At 36.5% G+C, this 9,822-nt stretch overlaps 1 pseudogene; it reads right to left on the reverse strand.

Moving 5' to 3' along the window:
• Positions 1 to 2,384: 2,384 nt before the first annotated feature.
• LOC125370705 lies at positions 2,385 to 6,677 on the reverse strand (annotated as a pseudogene).
• Positions 6,678 to 9,822: the final 3,145 nt, after the last annotated feature.

Consider the following 9,822-nt stretch of genomic DNA (forward strand, 5'->3'; position numbering starts at 1 on the left):
AACATGAACACCCTTTTTTCAAATGGCGTAATGATACCCCCTCTTGAATAACTCGGAATCCAATCTCTGCAGCTCAAAATCTCTTTCTTCTTCCCTTTGAATCTTCAATCCAATCCTCAAGAACAGCTATCTAGATGATGTTGAAGTGGAGTTCGTCTCCGTATTCCTCTTCTTGATCGTCTGGAAGGTGGCTCTCAAGGAGGTTTTGGGATCCAACACAGCCTGGATCCATGCCGTGTTGATCTAAAAGTTTACATCTGGCCATCTTCAGCACGGCTTAGATTTGGACCGTGCTGCTCATCACGGGCATGCTCCTAGGATGTGCCACTCTCGGAGACCGTGTTGCAAATCGCTTCTTATCGTCATAGGTAAGGCATTTCAGCACGCCCTCTAACCCTAGCCGTGCTCTACAACACGGGCGTGTTGAACAGTCTAATGCACCTGATTCGACCGTTTCTTTCTGATTTTGGTCCAATTTCTCTCTAACTTTGATGATGTACCTAGAAAAACACTTGAGACACAAAGGAAAATAAAATAGGGTGATTCTAAAATAAAAACACATAATTTGCCCTGAAAATAACTTAAAATCAAACATGCAAACATGTGTAATATCAAGGATATCATCTTCACCAAACCTTTTAGTGAGGATAGGTTAAACTTCATTAGGAGAGAATTAGGCATGTTCGATAGAAGTTGTTTGAATTGATTGCATCTTGATTACTTAATTATGAATATAATCAAACTTAGTTTAATGAGACAACTTTATTGGTTGAATCATTCATTCATACATCAAATTTGAATTGCATATAATGTGGGATAAAATAGAATATCACTTCCATTTGATTTTCAACCATTTTATGCAAAATTTCAAAATTTGCGGTCACGAGCCTTGGTAGCGGTCACAGAACGTGGCAAAAAATTGAAGCATTTCTTCTATGGTAAAACTGCCCATTTTCGCGGTCATGACCCTTGTCATTGTGGTCGCGAAGCTAGTCAAACTAGCTGTTCTGATAGGAATTTGAAATCCATGGTCACACTTCATGATCATGGTCGCGTATTGCAGGATTTTTGAAGACTTTTTTACCATTATTTTGAACAATTTACGAGGAGTTACATCTCTTAAATGCAAGTTTACCATTTTTTGACTCCTTTTTATGTATAAATACCCCCATAGGTCATATTACATGCATTTTAACTCTCTTAAACCTTTCTTAAGCAATTTCTCTCTTCTTCTCAATGTTTTCTCAAATCTACACTTTATTCATCTTCATTTCATCTCTCTTTCTCTTAAATGGCTCCTAAGAACACCCATTCTCAAAGGCAAAAGGGCAAGGGTAAGGCCTAAGATGAAGATCTTCTTACCTCATCATTAGATATTCCCACAAGAATGAAAGGAACCACTCAAGAGGCAAGAACAAAATACAAGACTCTTGTTAAGAATAAATTTGAAGCATCAAGAGCCCCTCTCAATGTCAATTCTAAAAGATTGGGATATATGAAGATGTTATCAAGCACCTTAACAACATCCAAATGGAAAAGTTAGTATGTTCTAGTTTGGATGGGCACAAGGAACTAACCTTGGAGTTCCTAAGTTCTCTTGAAGTAAGCATGATAGGAAATCATCATCTTAGCAACCATACACCCCAATAACTAATGAGTTACGATACATATGGAATGCAAGAAAACACCCTCCAATCAAGATGATTCCAAAACCCAAGGATCTCCTCAAGTGAAGTTAGAAAAAACTAGTTCCAACAATGAAACTAGCACTTGAATTCAACTCCAAACGCCACAAACCAAGTATGATTTGATAAGTTATGAATCAAACACAAGATTTTGGTTAGAGAACGCCACAAACTAAAATTAGTTTGATAAGTTCAAAGTTCATGCAAGAACTTAAGCAAAAAACACTCACAAAGAGCAAACAAAGATTATCATTCAAAATTCTATCCTTACAAATGAATTTGGCTTTGATATTTATAGCCAAAACAAGACAAAGAAACCTAAATGGATGTCTTTTGAGCTTCCCCACGTTTCCCCCTTTAATTCCCCTTAAAACTTATTAAAAGTGGCTGTTTTTACATTGATGTCACTCATTTTTGTAACTCCCAAATGACAACTAATTATGTGCATCCATTTTGTAACTTCAAATTATGACTAATTATGTGCATCTATTTTGTAACTCTAAAAGACAACTAATCACACCATAACTTAAGAGAAAACCTAATAAAATGAAAATAAGAAAAAAGGCTTCAAATGAATCTTATTGGACCTATGAGTTCAGCCCAAACTTATTGCACTAAATTGATGATTTTGGATCCTTTTTGCAATCCTAAATCTTGGACTGAGCCTTGTTGTATTTGAACACTCCAAATGTCTTTAATTAAGCCCAACAAAGCTTCTTGCATACTTTTGGACTTGGATCTTGTCATTGGACCTCCTTGAAAGCTTAAAGGATCATTTGTAATTCTTGTCTTTATTGCATCATTCCCTCTCTCCTCGTAAGGATTCGTCCTCGAATCAGCCTCATTGTCAACTTCATCACCTACATCAAATAAAGAAAGATCAGCAACATTAAAAGAAGCACTCACATTGCCATACTCACTTGGCAAATCTATCTTATAGGCATTGTCATTAATTCTTTCAAGAACTTGGAATGGCCCATCCCCTCTTGGCATTAATTTAGACTTCCTTTGGCTTGGAAATCTTTCCTTTCTCAAATGTACCCAAACCCAGTCCACCCGGTTCAAATACAACTTTCTTTCTCCCCTTGTTGTGTTGCTTTTGATATTGTTGATTTCTTTTCTCTATTTGAGTACGCACATTCTCATGTAAGCTTTTAACAAATTCAGCTTTTTGCTTGCCTTCAAAATTAGCCTTATCAATGGGTAATGGCAATAAATCCATTGGAGTTAATGGATTGAGCCCATATACAATCTCAAAAGGTGAACAATTTGTTGTACCATGAATACTCCTATTGTATGCAAACTCAACATGTGGCAAACATTCTTCCCAATTCTTCAAATTTCTTTGAATTATTGCCCTCAATAGTTGTGAGAGAGTCCTATTAACCACCTCCGTTTGTCCATCCGTTTGTGGATGACAAGTTGTTGAGAATAGAAGCTTTGTTCCCATCTTGCTCCAAAGTGTCTTCCAAAAGTGGCTAAGGAACTTGACATCTCTATCACTGACAATTGTCCTTGGAACCCCATGCAATCTTACAATTTCTTTGAAGAACAACCCCGCAATATGAGTTGCATCATCTGTCTTGTGGCATGGAATGAAATGTGCCATTTTGCTAAACCTGTCAACAACAACAAAAATAGAATCTTTCCCTCCCCTTGACCTAGGTAATCCTAGAACAAAGTCCATAGAAATGTCTACCCAAGGTTCATTAGGTATGGGAAGTGGAGTATACAACCCATGAGGCATCACTTTAGATTTAGCTTGTTTACAAGTGATGCATCTCTCACATATTTTTTGAACATCTCTTTTCATTTGTGGCCAAAAGAAATGATTTTCTAAAACATCTAAAGTTTTTCTCACACCAAAGTGCCCCATCAAACCCCCACCATGTGCCTCCCTCACAAGCAACTCTCTTAAAGAAGATTGAGGCACGCATAACTTATTTTCTTTAAAAGAAAACCATCATGTCTATAGAACTTGTCAAACCCCCCTCTCTCACATGACCCATATACATTAGCAAAATCATGGTCTGAATTATATAATTCCTTAATGAACTCAAAACCCAATAATTTTGCATCAAGTGTAGAAATTAGAGCATACCTTCTAGATAGAGCATCGGCAACAACATTCTCTTTACCTTGTTTGTACTTGATGATGTATGGAAAGGATTCAATAAATTCCACCCATTTAGCATGCCTACGGCTTAGCTTCCTGTTGTCCTTTGAGATATTTCAAAGACTCATGGTCGGTGTGTATAATGAATTCCTTATACCAAAGATAGTGCTGCCATGTCTCTAAAACTCTTACCAAAGCATAAAACTCTTTGTCATAAGTTGGGTAGTTTAGACTTGCTCCACTTAGCTTCTCACTAAAGAACGCAATTGGTCTTCCTTCTTGCATCAAGACTCCACCAATACCTATTCCACTTGCATCACACTCAACCTCAAAGGTTTTAGCAAAGTCAGGCAAAGCAAGTAAAGGTGCTGAACTAAGTTTTTCTTTTAGCAAGTTAAAAGCATCATCTTGTTCTTTTCCCCACTTGAAACCCACATTCTTTTTAATGCATTCAGTTAAAGGTGCAGTAATTGTAGAGAAATCTTTAATGAATCTCCTATAAAAGCTAGCAAGACCATGAAAGCTCCTAACATCATGCACACTAGTAGGTTTTGTCCACTCTCTAATTACTTTTACTTTTTCTTGATCAACATGAATTCCCTTGTCATTAACAATATATCCAAGAAAAGTAATTTCATTAGTGCAGAAAGTGCATTTCTTAAGATTAGCATATAATGTCTCTTGCCTTAACACATCAAAAACCAGCTTTAAGTGTATTACATGCTCATCTAAAGATTTGCTATACACAAGAATATCATCAAAATAAACCACTACAAACTTTCCAATGAAAGCGCAAAACATGATTCATCAATCGCATAAAAGTACTTGGAGCATTAGTTAAACCAAACGGCATGACTAACCACTCATATAATCCATGTTTTGTTTTGAAAGCGGTTTTCCATTCATCACCCTCACGCATTCTTATTTGATGATATCCAGATTTTAAATCCACTTTAGAAAACACACAAGCACCGTGCAATTCATCCAACATGTCATCTAGCCTAGGTATAGGATGGCGATACTTTACCGTTATTTTGTTGACGGCACGACAATCAACACACATCCTCCATGAACCATCTTTCTTAGGCACTAAAATTACAGGAACCGCACAAGGACTCATGCTTTCTCTTACGTACCCCTTATCCATAAGCTCACTCACTTGCCTTTGGATTTCTTTTGTCTCCTCGGGGTTGCATCTATATGCTGGCCTATTAGGTATGCTTGCACCCGGAATGAAATCAATTTGATGTTCAATTCCTCGAATTGGTGGTAATCCTTTAGGCACATCTTCGGGAAATAGCTCTTCATATTCCTGCAAAAGCTCAAGAACAACACAAGGCAAATCCTTATTAAGATCATTAGAAATCATCAAAACTTCCTTGTACATGAGTACAAGTAAGGGCTACCTCAAGGTTAGTGTTCTCCTCACATCACTTGGCTTTGCATACACATTCATCTTTCTTTCATTCTCATCTCCCTTGTTTTCTCTCACCTTGTGTTTCCCATTACACTCACTTTTACCACTTACCTCACCTTTTTCTTTTTTCACTATTTCTTGCTCCCTCCCCTGATATTCCCCATATGAAGATTCAAGCTCTTCATATTGTTGTTTAATTCTCACTTGATCATCAAAAATAGCCTTGGGAGGTAATGGTCCAAGATTGAACTTTTGTCCATCAATAGTCAAGGAATATCGATTCTTGAACCCATCATAAATCACACGCCTATCATATTGCCAAGGTCTTCCCAATAAAACATGTCCGGCATACATGGGAACTACATCACAAAGCACCTCATCCTTATATCTCCCAATGGAAAAAGAAATTAGCACTTGCTTATTTACCTTCACAACACCACTATCATTCAACCATTGCAACTTGTAAGGCCTTGGATGTTTGGTAGTTGGTAATTTTAATTTCTCCACAAGCAAAGTACTAGCAACATTAGTACAACTTCCACTATCAACAATCATGTTACACAACTTATTAGCAATTAAACAATGAGTATGAAACAAATTCTCACGCTGCTCTCCATGTTCATCGTGTTTACATTGCAAACTAAGTGTGCGTTGTACTACTAACACATCCCCTTTAGCATACTCAACATCACTAACATCCTCTAAAGTTGGCATGTCATCATTCTCATCATCATTTTCATTTTCACTTTCAGATTCAACAACTCCATCTCTAACAATCATGGTCCTCTTATTAGGGCAATCACGTGCATAATGACCATGTCCAAGACACTTAAAACACTTCAAGCTTCTAGATTGATTAGCTTGATTCTCAACTTTGTTTTTGCTGCCTATTTCATTTTTATTCTTATTCTCATCCACTTTAGGCTTAGCAAATTTATCATCCTTTCTACTCCAATTCGATTTCCAATTAGAAGAACTAGAACTCGAATTAAGTTTAGAATCAAACTTACTTGCACCTTTTCGCTTGAGTTGCCTTTCAATTTTCATGGCCACATTCACCATGTCCTCAAGCTCCACATAATGTTGCAACTCCACAAGATCAGCAATATTCTTGTTTAGACCATTCAAGAATCTTGCCATGGTAGCCTCTCTATCCTCCTCCATATTTGCTTTAATCATAGCCATTTCCATTTCTTTGTGGTACTCCTCCACACTCATGGTTCCTTGCCTTAGAGTTTGCAATCGTTGATGCAAATCTCTATAGTAATAGTTAGGAATGAACCTCTTCCTCATGATGCGTTTCATCTCCATCCATGACCCTACGGGTCTTTCTCCATTTCGTCTCCTTTCCCTACACAATTGATGCCACCAAACACTAGCGTAATCACAAAACTCAACGGCAGCAAGTTTTACCTTTTTCTCCTCCGAATAGTTATGGCATTCGAAGATCATCTCCACCTTTTGCCTTGATCTCCTATTGTGTCTCCTAGGATGGTCATCTCCACCAAAAGTGGTTGCTTGGTCATCCTCCAAATCATCTTCGGCATCATAATCCTCTTGTTCAAAGGCTAGTTGCCTTTCTCTTCTAGGCTCGTTTTGAATTCTTGTAATAGTTTCACCTTGCCTTCTCACACTTTCAACAACATCATCCATTCGCCTATACATTCTTTCAAACTCTTTTTGCATTGCTTGCAAAGTTTGCTCAATGGATGCTCCAACACTACTTGAAACTTGTTCTTTTGACATTGTGCAAAAAACTTGAAAAACAAGTTAGTATAGCCTCACAAAAAAAACACTCGCTCGCGTGTGTCTCTCAATTAAAATGTCACACCGCTCGTGTTTCACTCAAAGTTTTGGCTTTTCTCGATGCTAGTCTCACCACTATTGCCTTTTACCTCTCTTGCTTTTGCTTTAGGTTCTTAGATGAACTAATCACCTAAACAAACCAAATCAGATTATGGCAATTCAATGGAGTGAAAAGAAGAAAGAAAAATAAGGTTGGTCTAGATTAAGTTGTTAGGTCAGGCCAAATTTAAAGTAGCTAGACACAAGAAAGCAATAGAATAAAATAATAGAATATGATTTCTATGCTACCCAAATTTTCTTTTTTTATTTTTTGATCTTGTGATTCTTTTTTTTTTTTAATGATAATAACACAACTGAAAAGAAATTATGAACAACACAAATTTTTTTTTTTTTTTTTTTGCAAGGGACAACGAAGTTTTACTTTATGCGCACAAAGGTGTAAACTTTGAAAAGAATGAGTACTTAGAAGGAAAATATTGAAACAAGAAGAATTTGGCACAAAAAAAAAATAAAGAAGATGAGAAACTTTAATAACACACAAAACACAAAGATAAGCAAACCTCAACTTGAAGCAAGCTCTGATACCAAATGATAGGAAATCATCATCTTAGCAACCATACACCCCAATAACTAATGAGTTACGATACATATGGAATGCAAGAAAACACCCTCCAATCAAGATGATTCCAAAACCCAAGGATCTCCTCAAGTGAAGTTAGAAAAAACTAGTTCCAACAATGAAACTAGCACTTGAATTCAACTCCAAACGCCACAAACCAAGTATGATTTGATAAGTTATGAATCAAACACAAGATTTTGGTTAGAGAACGCCACAAACTAAAATTAGTTTGATAAGTTCAAAGTTCATGCAAGAACTTAAGCAAAAAACACTCACAAAGAGCAAACAAAGATTATCATTCAAAATTCTATCCTTACAAATGAATTTGGCTTTGATATTTATAGCCAAAACAAGACAAAGAAACCTAAATGGATGTCTTTTGAGCTTCCCCACGTTTCCCCCTTTAATTCCCCTTAAAACTTATTAAAAGTGGCTGTTTTTACATTGATGTCACTCATTTTTGTAACTCCCAAATGACAACTAATTATGTGCATCCATTTTGTAACTTCAAATTATGACTAATTATGTGCATCTATTTTGTAACTCTAAAAGACAACTAATCACACCATAACTTAAGAGAAAACCTAATAAAATGAAAATAAGAAAAAAGGCTTCAAATGAATCTTATTGGACCTATGAGTTCAGCCCAAACTTATTGCACTAAATTGATGATTTTGGATCCTTTTTGCAATCCTAAATCTTGGACTGAGCCTTGTTGTATTTGAACACTCCAAATGTCTTTAATTAAGCCCAACAAAGCTTCTTGCATACTTTTGGACTTGGATCTTGTCATTGGACCTCCTTGAAAGCTTAAAGGATCATTTGTAATTCTTGTCTTTATTGCATCAAAGCAAGAGGCAAGGAGGAAACATGAATATTTTGGGATCTCCTTCAATCTTTTTGGGCAAAGATGGCAATTGATAAGAAGTGAACTTGGAGGGATCTTCAACTTCTAAGAACATGGCATCACAACACTTAACGATTTGCAAGTAAGTTTGGTTTCTTTTTTGGAAGGATATTTATATTGAAACTAAACTTGACAAAAACTCTAATGCCAAAAACTTTAAGTCCCTTCTTTATTGGACCCTTCACAGGATCATCATGCTAACCATTCATGGCAGGTGTGATGGTAATGAGAAGATTATCCAAAAGGACCTTTGCATCCTTTATTTTATGGTCCATAACAAGCCCATCCAATTGACTTATTTCTTGATTGATCATTTTCTCTACCTCTCAAAATCTTCTCGTGGTTGTGTCATGGTTTCATCTTATGTCTCCACGATTGCAAACTACTTTAAGCTTTTAACCCCCTCAAACCTTGCCTTTCTCAAAACCCCTCTACCCTTGAGCACCAACTATATTACCATTTGTTACTTCCTTCGCTCCAAAGTTCTAAAGAGGAAGAATGATAAATCTTTAGAAGTTATTTTGGGTGCTAGTGTCGTGTCATCCATGTAACAAGCAAGGAAGAGAAAAAAGGCACGATTGAACATTAAGGCGGGTGAAGAGGAAAAAGATAAGGAAGTTGAGGAAACTAGAAGTGAGGAAGAAAGGGCGGAGCAAGAAACCAGTGTACCTCAAGGGAGGATCACCCTAAGGGATAAGATGATGATCTTCATGACAAGATAAGCGAAGAGAATTGAGAGAGGCTTCTCAAACATGTTCATGAAGATCTCATCAAAATGCAAATGCATCATGCGATACCTCCTTGCCATTCAGACTCTTGGCGCTTATCCGATGATGAGTCTGGTGATGAGGAAGATGAAGGGGACGAAGAGGCTAGTGGTTTTAAGGATATCTAGGAAGCCATTTCTTCTCTCATCTCATCTTGCATTGTATACACATCTTTCATGTTTTTCACCTTTCTTTTGTTTTGTTTTTGTTCTTGTACCTATATATGTAATTTCTCATTTTAATTAATATTATTTATCTTATTGTGCCTAATGATTCCCTAATATATGTCTTTTTCTTATTTTTTATTATTTGATTCTTATACACCCCGTAATGTTCTTATAATTATATTCTTTTGAATTCGACAAAGGAGGAGAAGGGTGTATAGCAAAAGCAAAACCATTAAGGGCATATAACAAAACTAACTACTCTTTAAGTAAATACATGCATAAATTGAGGAGTAAGATTTAAGAGGAACCACATACTTAGATCTTCTCAATCTGTTGTA

This window comes from Ricinus communis, chromosome 7 (assembly GCF_019578655.1).
Source record: "Ricinus communis isolate WT05 ecotype wild-type chromosome 7, ASM1957865v1, whole genome shotgun sequence".
Taxonomy (NCBI): domain Eukaryota; kingdom Viridiplantae; phylum Streptophyta; class Magnoliopsida; order Malpighiales; family Euphorbiaceae; genus Ricinus; species Ricinus communis.